General features: G+C 37.6%; 1 protein-coding gene across 1 annotated transcript in view; it reads right to left on the reverse strand.

Annotated features, from left to right (window-relative positions):
• Positions 1–9051: 9051 nt before the first annotated feature.
• The window catches only part of REXO2 (RNA exonuclease 2), a 29614-nt gene continuing 24669 nt past the window's right edge, over positions 9052–13996 (reverse strand). The window contains exons 8-9 of the transcript XR_004033549.1: positions 11150–11242; positions 9052–9527 (exon numbers count right to left, since the gene is read on the reverse strand). The gene's annotated coding sequence lies outside the window, so the exon portion shown is untranslated. The remainder of the gene's footprint in view (positions 9528–11149; positions 11243–13996) is intronic.

Genomic DNA, 13996 nt, shown 5'->3' on the forward strand with positions numbered 1-13996 from the left:
TTTGTGTATGGCTATTCTTAATGGTACCTGTGCTATGTTCCTTCAATGCCGAGGGAGGAGGAAAAGATGGTTGAATCTTTCGCTACAGGTACTTGCAAGTGTATAGGAAGGGTGGTGTATAAACATACTGGTGTTGAATATTGCTTATGAGGGGTATTTGTTTTACCGGAGAGTGAAAAAGTGAATGAAAAGTACACAATTGAGATGAAGTCCTCAGTTCCCTTTAGAAGGGAGATAGATTTCAAAAATTTGCCAACAGACAGAATTAAATGCCATCAATGACCATTTGAAAAGGAAACTGAATTACTACATGGGAGATTTCTACACTGTACCAGTAGATTTACTACTTCCCAAAGGTTTTTAAATTATATGTCTTCTAACTTAACTTTAAAATTCAAGTTTAATTTTATGAATTTCCTTAAATGTGATCTATATTGTTGTTCTCACCAGGTGTCATTCACCTTTTAGATTTGTATTTTTTATTTTTAAAATTTCACTTCCTTTTTCACACACACACAAAACATTTAAAAGTATCTGCCCTCTTCACATGTTCTAAGGAAAGTGCTATTGTTGCCATTTTAATTTATCTGAGCCAGTGTACTGCTCTTTTTAGGCAACAATGCTCTAAACTAAATTATCTTATGTGTTTTAAAACCTTACCAAAATCTGAGATGAGTTCTTTCTCTGTGCTAGGCTTACTTTGAAACCTGTTAAGCAATGAGATAGAAATTTCGGGACACCAAGACACAAAAGACCAATCAAAGCTCTCTGATCATTCTCCTCAGGCAACACTAAGTATTATTCAAATATTATATCACAGTTTTAAGCCTTCTGTCAAAAGTGGGAAACCTTTCTGCCACTGCCCCACACTAAGCTAGGAACTCACCTGGTCCTGAGGGTTAAACACCCAAGTTTTGTGGACATAACAGCACAAGGGTTCTGCCTCCTTTTATTTATCCCCTGGGATAGAAATAAAGGGATCTCGACAAATCCAATCATAACTCTGGTATCTTGTTTGAGGCAGGTCCCTCTCCGTCCCCTAGCTAAAACATTAAAACGGCAAGCAAGTATCATCTCTAGAGATTTCTCAAAGGAACCTAGCGAATACTGCCCTCCCTTGTTGTTAATAAATATAATTATTTTCCTGAAAAGGAGCATACTGTTCTGAAGTAACTTAAAATTAAAAAGTCGCAAATTAATTTTCCTATTTTTTTATTATGGTAATTGCAGAGGGATAGGATAGTGGGCTTTAGGCCCATAAAGGGTATTTAATAAGGGTCTCCCACAACAATAAAGTGAATACTTTAACCAACGGTCGCTGTATTAATTAGGATACTTTCAGTTGCTAATGGTAAAAGCTTAAGTAAGTCAATTAGCTTAGGTAAGAAAGGTCACATAACTGGTAAATAAGGGATTCAAAATGACAGCTAGACTCACCTCTCACACAGTGTCATCAGAGCTCATCTCTCTCCATTTCTCAACTTTGCTTCTGGTTGTGCGCCACCTTCCTTCTTCAGAAAAGCTCTCACATGCAGCAGGAAAGGTGGCTGCTCATGGACCAGATTAACGTCTTTTTAGTTTAGCAACCACAATAGGAAAGAAAGAATTTTCTCCCCAACATTCATTTATCTATCCTAGAAAGAAATCTGTATGGGCCATGTGGCCACCCCTGAGCCAATCACTTGGCCAAGTGGACAGAGGCATGTGTCTATAATCCTACCGCTGGGATTTAGACACATGCCTCTGTCCACTTGGCCAAGTGATTGGCCAAGGGATTATAGATAGGGTAAAGGCTAGACAGTTCCCTGAGCTCTACTTTATTTATATGCCACCCTATTCATACACTTGCAAGATTTAGCAGATATATGGCCAATACAGTCACACATTTTAAAGTGATAGATGCCTTCCTTTGAAAAAAAAAAAATCTATTATTTTTCATCAATATTAATTTTTAAAAAATTATTATGGAACTAGATTACTTAAAAATCATGTATCTCAAAATGCAGGACATTCACATTCAGTGGAAAAGACATGGACTCCCATCTATCACTCTGAAGAGTTTCTCACTGAAAGTTGAATTTTTTTTTTCTTTTGAGACAGGGTCTCACTCTGATGCCCAAGCTGAAGTGCAGTGGCACCATCTCAGCTCACTGCAGGCTCGACCTCCAGTGCTCAGGTGATTCTCCTACCTCAGTCTCTGGAGTAGCTGGGACTACAGGTGCACACCACCATGCCTGGATAATTTTTGTATTTTTTATAGAGACAGGGTTTTGCCCTGTTGCCCAGGCTGATCTAAAACTCCTGAACTCAAGCAATCCACCCACCCCAGCCTTCCAAAGTGCTGGGATTACAGGTATGAGCCACCGCATCTGACCTAAAAGATGAATATATGAATATATCACCCAAGAAATTGACCTGGTAGCAAGAGACAACCCAGTCATTGTCATCACCCTTTCCTATCGATGTTTTCATCTACAAGTCAAAAGGCCATTGAGGGTCTGCTCCTGAGAAGTTCAGACACCAAAGTGAGATGGAAAACATGAGAGATGTACATTTGGAAGGAGAGGGACTTGGTAGCCTTTGTGGCTGTAATAACTCTCTTATCCTAAAGAATAGAATATTTTTTAAGTGCTCAGCGTAAGTGTGACTGGTCCCTGGAATAGAACCATATATGTGCACTAAGAATATCCACCCTCCAGAAAATGTGATTGGAAAGGATGCTGCAATGTTTTGAATGTGCTTTGGCTAAATTACAAATATAGAAAATCACTAGGGACCATTCTCCATAGGTATTTACATGGATACCACAATCTCCCAGTTTTCCTTCCATCTCCCTAGCTGTTCCTTTTTAGTATCTACTGCTGGCTCTTCTTCCTCTTCCTTGACCAAAACCTAGTCTGACATTGCTCTGGCTTCCTTCTGGATCTTCTTTCCTTCTCCATCTAGAGGCTTTGTTTGGGCGGTGGTATGGTTTGGATGTGTGTCCCCCTCCAAATTTCATGTTGAAATGTGATCCCCAGTGTTGGAGATGAGGCCTAGTGGGAAATGTTTGGGTCATGGGGTTAGACTCCTCACAAATGGCTTAGTGTGCTCCCCACAGTAATGAGTGAGTTATCATTAGTTCACAGGAGAGCTGGTTATTTTAAAAAGCCTGATGTCTCTCTTGCTCCTTCTCTCTCCATGTGACACATCTGCTCCCTCTTCACCTTCCACCATGATTATAAGCTTCCTGACCCCCTCATCAGAAGTGGATGTCCCCCTATGCTTCTTGTACAGCCTGCAGAACTGTGAGCCAAATAAACCTCTTTTCTTTATAAATTACGCAGGCTTGGGTATTCCTTTATAGCAATGCAAAACAAACTAACACCGTGGGGTCTCATCCATTGCCCTCCAATTGCCATCTCTCAGCTGTCCACTCTCAAATCTACATGCAAACTCCAGCCCTCTCTCCTAAGCTTCAAACTGCTGGATCTAACTGCCTACTAAACATCTCTGCATGGCTGTCTCTGTGTCCAAAATATTAACTCCTCCTTCCTATACCTCAATTCCAACTGCTCTTCCTCCCAGTGTTCACCATCTCAGAAAATGACACCACCACCCAGCCCATTACTCAAGTCTGAAACCTGGGAGTCATCCTTGATTCCTTCATGTGCCTCAGCAACTCCTTTCACATTTAAACAATCACAAGATCCTATTCCACTCCTAAATATTTCTCAAATGCTTAGTGACATAGATGTCCCTTCTCTATATGCCCACTAGTCCAAGCTACCCTCATTCTTTGCCTAACTACTACAGTAGCTCCCTAAATCCCTTACAACCATTCTTGCCCCATCCTTCCACCAATCCATTCAAATCCAATTACACCAATCTCTGGCTTTAAAATGTTCAAAGGGTTTATAGCCCAGAGTGTCCAAAGGAAAGTACTGGGACTAATTGCATCAGAATCCTATAGAGGAGCTTGTTAAAGTATGGGCTCTTGAGCTGCACCAAACCCAAAGAATCAAAAGCTCTAGAAACAGGCTCAAGGCACTGAATTTTTAATCCTAAATCTTTATTAAGGTTTGCAGGCCCTCCATAATTTGACCTCTTGCAGTTCTAGGTTAGGACATTTCACAATATTGTCCTATAGATGGCACTTTGTGCTTTTCCATGAGTCACACTCATGGCACTGGCTCCTGCTGGTAATACCACTGGTTAAATGTCTCATTCCCTGCCAGAACATAAACTCCAGAGGGAACAGAAGCATGCCTGTCTTTTTTACCATTTGTCCCTGGCGCCCGGGACAATAGGCACAACATCTGACATTTAATATTCATTGGCATTGCCAGAATAAAAGAGAACTTAATTTGAAGGGCTTTCTCCAAAGCAGGGTTGGTTAAACTTACCTAAAAATGCCTTCCTTTGTTGAGATAGTGAACAAACCAAGAAACGGCTTGGATAACAATAATTGGAGTAAGTTAATTAGTGGCCTGAAGGAGAAAGTTTACTTTTCAAAGTTAAATTATATTTGGAGACTCTTCTCTAGTCTCCAGTGAGATCAAATGAACAGAAATATACTTTGGACCACATTCAAGGAATTTCAGATTATAAGTACTGTAAGGGTAAATCCAAATCCAAAAAAAAATAAAAAAATAAAAATCCTGGTGTAAAAAGGGAGAGAAAGGGAAAGACACCTCCTCTCCCTTTTCCTGGAGCATTTGCTTCAGAAAATTTGCAATTGTAAATTCTTTGAGATAGCTGTAAATCTTTTCAAAAGCTAAACAAACCTTCTTGCCAGCTTTACAACCAAGGAATGTCTTTCTCAAGGACCTGGAAGCCATCTCTTTGAAATGTAAACATCAAGGAAGACAGTGCCCCTATCTCCGAGACTCCGTGAAGAGTTAATTTAAGTATCTGGCTCCAAATTGTAACTACCTCCCTGTCACAGAGATATGAGAAGTACTATTATTGCTTTGAGTAAAAGCAATTACCAAACACCAATGTCCACCCTCATTACCTGGTGAATCTAGGATGAACTATGTGTGTGTGACAAATGGTGTTACTACAACCTCTTTCTTACTTGGGGTGGGGGAGGGGGCAGTGTCAAACAATGGCCAGCAGATACAGCAGGAACTCTAGTCCATAGATATTTAGGTATGTTAAAGGTTTCCGTGCAACACTGAGGGATGTAAAACTGTTTTACTAGGTACCACTCTTTGTTAAGCTCACTCTGATCACCAAAGGCAAAGCAATACTTTACTTATCGAGAACTTTGTCCTTTTTAGCCAAACCAACTTACCATGCTCTAACAAAAACAAAGGGATTCTTTTTCTTTTATACATAAGGAGATAACAATACTTGAATTGTTCAAGTATTGAATTCAATACTTGAATTGGGTTACCCAATATTTTCATGTTCTAGAATTTTATATAAATAGAATCATAGAGTATTTACTCCCAGTCTGGGTTCATTCACTCAGCATAGTATTCGAAGTTTCACCCATATTGCTGCACATGTCAGTAGCCATTCCTTTTTCTTTTTCTTACAATAACTTTATTTTACTATTCATACACTTTTCCTCCCACAGAACTCCAAAATTTCAGGTTTACTATTGAGTATTCTTTCCTTTTTTGTGGAGGGTGATGTCTTTCTTTGTATGTCCACCATTTTATTAAGGTATACCTGACAAATTTAAATTATGCATATTTACAGTGTACATGTAATGTTTTGGTATATGTATACATTGTGAAATGATTAAATTAAGCGATTTAATATATCCATTGCCTCACATACTTACTGTTTTGTAGTGAGGGCATTAAATATCTAATATCTTAACAATTTTCAAGTATACAAAACATTATTAACTATAGTCGCCATATGTACAATAGGTCTCCAGAACTTTCTCATCTTATCTAACTGAAATTTGTACCCTTTCACCAGCATCTCCCCATTCATTTTGCCCCAAGTCCTTGACAACCACCATTCTACTCTCTGCTTCTATGAGTTTGACTTTTTGGATTCCACATGTAAGTCCATTCCTTTTCATTGCTAAATAGCACTCTATTGTATAAATATACCACAATATATTTATCTAATCACCTGTGGAAGGACATTTTCGTTGTTTCTAGTTTAGGGCTATCACAAATAAAGCTATGATAAACCCTCATGTGCAAGTCTTTGTCCTAGAAGTGGAATGATAGAGTCATATGGTAGATGTACATTTAAGCTATGATTTTCTACAGGCTGATTATCATATATGTCATTTACCAAGGCTAGCTTTAATTACTGACAAGACGTTTGGAGGAGATAACCCAAGGCTCAATACCAACCAATGGGAAATGAGCATTGGCAGCAGCTGTTCTGCTGCCTTGATTAAATGGGCTTTCTTGACTATATTAGAATGAGATGAGGACATGGCAGTTTTCTGTGCTTCTTGTTGTTTACACTTAATTATTAATTTCCAGTTTTATTGTGTTACGTGGCCCAAATCAAGAGTTTATATATGGCTAATAAGGTCAATTTTTATAAATGCTCCATAAACCTTTCAAGAATCCATAGCCTTTAAATGAGGGTATATTATTAATTCTGTTATTTATACCCTTATATGTGTTTTTGCATACTTGATCTGTAAAAAACTACTACTGTTTTTCAACAAATGGTGCTGGAAGAACTAAATACCCACATGCAAAAAGTGAACTTCAATTCATACCTCAAACCATATACAAAAATTAACTCAAAATAGATTATAGACCTAGAGTAAAACCTAAATCTGTAAAACTTATAGAGGAATAAAAGGATGAAATCTTTATGCCTTTGGCTGGGCAATGATTTATTGGATATGACACCAAAAGCCTGATCTATTAAAGACAAAAATGATAAATTGGACTTCATGAAAATTAAGACATTCTCTTAGATAGGCACTGTTAAGAGAATGAAAATACAACCCAGGCTGGGAGAAAAGATTTGCCAATCACAAATCTTAGAGAGGACTGGAATCCAGAATATAAAAACTTCCAAAATTCAGTAAGAAAACAAACAACTTGTTATGGTTAATTTTCGAGTGTTAACTTGGCTAGGCCATTGTACTCAGTTTTTTGTCAAACAGAAGTCTAGATGTTGCTGTAAAGGTATTTTTTAGATGTAAATAACATTTAAATCAGTAAACTCTGAGTAAAGCAGATGACTCTCCATAATGTAGATAGACCTCCTCCAATCAGGTGTTGGTCTCAAGAGGAAACAGTGAGGTTGCCCAAAGAAAAAGAAATTATGCCTCCAGCCTTTGGACTTGAGACTGCATCATCTCTTCCCAAGGACTCCAGTGGCCAGCCTGCCCTATAGATTTTGGACTTGCCAGCCCCCACAATAATGTGAGCCAATTCCTTAAACAAGTACCTCTCTCTCTGTATACACACACACACACAAACACACACACACACACACACACACACACAGAGTCAGTTCTTTTTCTCTGGAGAACCCTATTACACACCCAATTTTTTTTTTTTTTTAATTATACTTTAGGTTTTAGGGTACATGTGCACAATGTGCAGGTTTGTTACATATGTATCCATGCACACACCCAATTTTTTAAATGAGCAAAAGATCTGAACAGACATTTCACCAAAGAAGACATACAGATGACAAATAAATACATGAAAAGATACTCAACATCATCAGTCATTTGCATTAGGGAAACGCAAATTAAAACTACAATGAGACACCACTATACACCTATTTAAATGTCTAAAATCCTAATGAGTAAGCATATTAAATGTTGGCAAGGATATTAACTGGAATTCTCTCACATAGCTGGTGAGAATATAAAATGGAACAATAACTTTAGTAAACAGTTTAGCAGTTTCCTGAAATGTTAAACTCATACTCACCATATAACCCAGCCATTCCATTCGTAGGTATTCTTCCAAGAGAAACAAAACATATGTCCATACAAAGACTTGTTCATGAATGTTCACAGCATCTTTATTTATAGTAGCCAAAAATAGAAACAACCCAAATGTCCATCAAAAGGTAAATCGATATACAAATTGTGGTATATCCATACGATGAAATGCTCCTTAGCAATAAAAAGGAATGAACTGTTGATACTTGCAAAAACATGGATATCACAATAAATATGCTGAGTGAAAGAATACATACAAAAAAAGAGTATCTGCTGCATAATTTCACTTATATAAAACTCTAGAAAATGCAAACTCATCTATAAAGACAGAAAGAAGATCACTGGTTGACAGAATTGGAGAAAGGGCACGAAGTGGGTGGAAGGAGGGATTATAAACAGGCATGAGGAAACTTTTGGAATGGTGGAAATGTTCATTATGTTAACTGTGGCATTATTTCACAGGCATAGACATATATTGAGGTGGGCGAATCAGGAGGTCAGGAGTTCGAGACCAGCCTGGCCAACACGGTGAAATCCCGTCTCTACTAAAAATACAAAAATTAGCTGGGTGTGGTGGGGGTGCATGTAATCCCAGCTACTCAGGAGGCTGAAGCAAGAGAATTGCTTGAACCTGGGAGGCGGTGGTTGCAGTGATCCGAGATCGCACCACTGCACTCCAGCCCAGGCGACAATGCGAGACTCCGTCTCAAAAAAAAAAGTATGAAATTTTATACTTCTAATTTGTGCAGTTTATTGTATGTTGATTATACTTCAATAAAGCTATTCTTAAAAAGCTAGCACTGTGGCCAGGCGCGGTGGCTCAAGCCTGTAATTCTAGCACTTTGGGAGGCCGAGGCAGGCGGATCACAAGGTCAAGAGATCAAGACCATCCTGGCTAACACGGTGAAACCCTGTCTCTACTAAAAAATACACAAAAAATTAGCCGGGCGTGGTGGCAGGCGCCTGTAGTCCCAGCTACTGGGGAGACTGAGGCAGGAGAATGACATGAACCCAGGAGGCGGAGCTTGCAGTGAGTCGAGATCGCACCACAGCACTCCAGCCTGGGCGACAGAGCAAGACTCCAACTCAAAAAAAAAAAAAAAAAAAGCTAGCACTGTATTTAAATTACTCCTTACATTCTAACAGATTTTGTTTTATATATTTCAGGGTTATACTATTTAGTGTCCAAAGTTTTATAACTATTTTCATTGTGAATTATGCCTTTTTGTTAAAAAATTACCCTGTCTGTAAATCATTTCACCTTAAATTTTATTTAGGCTAGTGGTAATGTAACTGCTCTTCTCTGGAATGTTTGCATTTTTCAAACATGCATATTTCCCTTTGGCCTGGAGTCTCCATCAGATATGACACTGGGCAAGTTATTTATCTGCCTCCATTTCCTTACCTGAAAAATGAGCAGCTTTCACAGGGTTGCTATGAAGATTAAGTTACTTAATATTTATTAAATATTTGAAACAGGGTTTGTAATCTTGACACTGTATTTGGGGACTGATAATCTGTTGTGGGGACTATCCTGTGCATTTTAGAATGTTCAGTAGAATCCTTGGTCTCTAACGTACTAGATGCCAGTAGCAGTCTCCTCCCAGTTGTGCCAACAAACATATCTCCAGACGTTTCCAAATGTCCCCTGGGGGGCAAAACCACCTCCAGTTAAGAACCAATAATTTAAAACAATCCCTGGGAGGTAATAAAGGCTACATCAGCATTTGTTAAATAAGTGTTCTGTGGCAATTATTATGTGACCCTTTCTCCTTTCTGGGCCACTAGCCACTGCACCATGCAAAAGCCCAGTGGTATGTCAGAAGCCCCATTGCCACAGACTACTACTTAATGTGGCCACACTTACCCTGGGGTCTCCCAGCCCACTGCTTCAGATGCAGCTGATTCACAGCAGAGAGAGCTCACTTTCTGTCCCAAGCCCACCCCACCTCTAGCTCTCATCCCTCTAAATCAAACGTGTCCAACCTGTGGCCCAGAACGGCGTTAAATGCAGCCCAACACAAATTCATAAACTTTCTTAAAATATGAGAATTTTGCAATTTTTTTTTTTAGCTCATCAGCTAACATCAGTATTAGTGTATTTTATGTGTGGCCCAAGACAATTCTTCTTCCAATGTGGCCCAGGAAAGCCAAAAAATTGGACACCCTTGCTCTAAATGAAGGGCTATCATTAGGTTCTCCCATAATTTCTTCTATTTATTTCTTAGGGATCTGTTTTTTTGTTTTTTTTGTTTCGTTTTGTTTTGTTTTGTTTTTCGAGATAGGGTGTCTCTCTCTCACCCAGGCTGGAATGCAGCGACACGATCTCGGCTCACTGCAACCTCTGCCTCCCAAGTTCAAGTGATCCTCCGACCTCAGCCTCCCAAGTAGTTGGGACTACAGGTACGCACAACCACACCCGGCAAATTTTTTTTATTTTTTGTAGAGATGGGGTTTCACCATGTTTCCCAGGCTGGCCTCCACCTCCCGGACTCAAGCCATCTGCCTGCCTCTGCCTCCCAAAGGGCTGGGATTACAGGCATGAGCCACTGCACCCACCGATAGTTTTGAAAAAGCAACAATGCAGGCCAGTTCTAATGTCCCCTTTCAGCATAACTCCTCCTGTGTGACAGTAAGTAGATGGTCCCTAGTACTGAGGCATACAGATAGCCTTCTTCCCTATTTCCAGGGCTCGTTTAGGGCTGGTCCTGTTTGGGGATCATCTTAAGTAGTTTGGGGAATGTGGGGAAGTCTGTGGAGGCTTACATAATTCCTAAGCCTCTATCCTTGATATTTTTAGGACTAGATCTCCTTAAAAACTGAACTTTTCTTCCCAAAAAGAAAAGATTTAGCTTTTCTCAGTCAAAAATTTGGAACAAACTGGATTTTACTAGAAAAACAATGTACTTAGGAACTCTTGGTAAGAACTAAAACATGTTTTTAAAAATCCTGCAAATTTTCTTACCACCACAGTATAAAAATACTAACAGCTTATAGATTTATTAATAAGTTAAATCTCCGAATCTTTGACCTTTGACAAACGTCAGTGTTATGCTTTCACTACAGATAGATGTTTACCTTTGGATTGCCTGATAAAGTATGCACAGTATATTGAAATCACTTAAGATAAAATTTTGCAAGGAGTCAGAAGGTTATAAATGCTTGACATACTTAAATTTAGGATCACTATTGTATCATAAAGGAGATTATATTTCACAGCTATCTGTTGTCTGGAAGCTGTCTAAATGGATGTGTTATTTGTTGACTTACGGAACTGGCAAGGATCAGAGCTCACATGCTTCGGCCTCCAACTCAATTCTGCAATCGGGGCCACATCATCACAGCCAAATGACCATCTTCCCCCTGCAATAAAAGAAGACTAAACTGCTCTACATGAAATAAGAAGAAAAGGCTGGGAATATTTGCTCCTGAAGAAGAGGAAGAAAAGACGATAGGTAAAAAAGAATAAGTTGAAATTTTAAAGCCAGTTCCAAACTGGGGAGAAGAAAATTGCAACAAGGAATGATACCATCCTAAATATATAAACTGGTTTTACAAATTAATTTTTGAAAAAAATAAACCAAAAACACTACTCTCACAATAGAAAATTAGTAAAGTACATAAATATTCACATAGAATGAAAATTGGACTATATATATATTCAAGAAATTAAAGTTTACTAACAAGTAAAGGAATAAATATAACAGAAAAAAAATCCAATTGCCAAAAATTATTTTTAAATATTATCCAATGCTGCTCACCAGGGACAAGGAAACAGACACTCTCTTACACTGCTGGTGGTGGTATAAATTAATACTAAACAATACACATAAACACAAAATCATAGTGTTTTATATAGTATCATCATGGTTACAATACTAAGAAGGCTTGGGTTTTCAAAAATAGAGATACTAAAATCAAGACTGTAATAGAGAAAGGAAGAGTAGAGAGTTACAGAATTACAATACTGAAATTATTTTCACTGCAGGAATTTCAACAAAGGTATTTTTTATTCATCTAAGTACATTTTCTTTTTTCAAGCTACAAATAAATTTATTCAATAACTGTCAGAAAAATTACCTTCATACAGACTACATCTTCTGAGTCTAATGCAGCACTATTATAAGACAAAGAGAGAGATTGATTGAACAATCCTATATGCCTGAAAACTAAAATAGTCTACTAAATAATACTTGTTTTAAAGCAGGAGGGAAATTTGTTAAAGACTTCAAGCTAAATAAAAGCAGTACCTGAAAAATGTATGGGCTGCAGCTATAACTAGATATAGGGGGAAACATTTTGATATTAATAACAAAACAATAATAAATATTTATTGAGTATTTTCTATGTGCCATGCCGTTAAGTTCTTCATACATTATCACATTGAAACTTTTAAATTTATTTTTCATTTATTTTTTAGAGACAGGGTCTTGCTATATTGCCCAGGCTGACCTTGAATTCCAGCATTCAAATGATCCTCCTGCCTCAGCTTCCCAAGTAGCTGGGACTATGTAATTGTATTTTTATTGTAAAATAAATAACTATGGAAATAAAGCACATGTGTATTTTAAAGGAGAAAGATAATAAAGCAAACACACGGGTAAACACATTTTTAGTGTGAAGGAAATATTGCCAAAACCTTAGAAACTTCCTGCATAGCCCTCTTCCAATCACATACCCTTCCTCCCTCATGAAGGTAAGCCACTATCCTGATTTTGATGGCCTTCCTTCATAATCATTCCACTATGTACACCCTAAAAATACATTGCTTAGCTTTGTCAGGTCTTTTAATTTTATTTAAATGAAATCATATGGAATTATTCTTTTGTAGCCTGCTTATTTTGCACAATTGTCTGTAAAAGTCATCCACGTTGCTGAATGTAGCTGCAGATCTTTTTATTGCAGTATCATATAAACACAATTAATTATGAATTCTACTGATGATAAATACTGGAGTTATTTTCATTTTAGGGCTGTTATGAATATCCTCACACTTGTCTTCTTGTGCATATGTGTAAGATTTTCTCTACTTTAAATATCTAGAAGTAGAACCACTGGATCTTAGGATGAACACACATTTAAATTTACTAAGTAATGTCACATGAGTCTCCAAAGTAGTTGAACCAATTTACATTCTCACCAGTAAGTGCTTAAGACTCACATTCTTAACCCCAGATATGATCACACTTTATATTTGCCAGTGTGGTGGGAATATAAATTTCTTATTGTAGTTTAATATGAATTTCCTGATTAATAATGAGGTGAAGATTTTTTCCTGTTTATTGGACATTCAAGTTTCTCTTTTATGAAGTACTTGTTCTCATGCTTTCTTCATTTGTCTATTGGATTTCTTTTTTCTTTTTTTGTAGGAAATATTTTTGTATATTAGGTATGAGTTTTTGTCAATTATATAATTTGCAATTATCTTCACCTAGTTTGTGACTTGTGCCTTTATGGTAGATTTAGAGAAAAGAAATTCTTCATATTAATGCAATTGAATTTATTAGTCATTTCCATTATGCTATGTGCTCATGTGTACATGTATGTATAGCTTTTTAAACTCGTTCCTATGTATTTCATATTTTTCTATGCTATTGTAAATGGTATATTTTTAAATTTTCATTTTTAACTGATATCTGCTGGTATATTAAAATGCAACTGATTTTTGTATACAGACTACATACAATTGAATTACAATGGGGTTATGTCCTGATAAACCTAAAGTAATGTGAAAATATCATGAGTCAAAAATGTATTTAATACCACAATAAACCCATTATAATGTCAAAAAACTAAGTCAAACCATTGTAGGTTGAGGATGGTCAGTAGTGGTTTTCATATCCAACTAACTTTCCAAATTCTTATCTCTAAAAAATATTTTCAGTCTGGGAAACACGCCAAGACCCCATCTCTACAAAAAATTGAAAAATTTGTCAAGCATAGTGGTGTGCCTGCGGTCCCAGGTACTCTGGAGGCTGAGGCAGGAGGACTGCTTGAGCCCAAGAGATGGAGGCTGTAGTGAGGCCATGTTTGTGCCACTCCACTCCAGCCTGGGCAATGGAGCAAGACGCTGTCTGAGAAAAAAAAAAAAAAAAGTAAATATGTATACAGTTCTTT

Source organism: Nomascus leucogenys, chromosome 15 (assembly GCF_006542625.1).
Source record: "Nomascus leucogenys isolate Asia chromosome 15, Asia_NLE_v1, whole genome shotgun sequence".
Classification (NCBI taxonomy): domain Eukaryota; kingdom Metazoa; phylum Chordata; class Mammalia; order Primates; family Hylobatidae; genus Nomascus; species Nomascus leucogenys.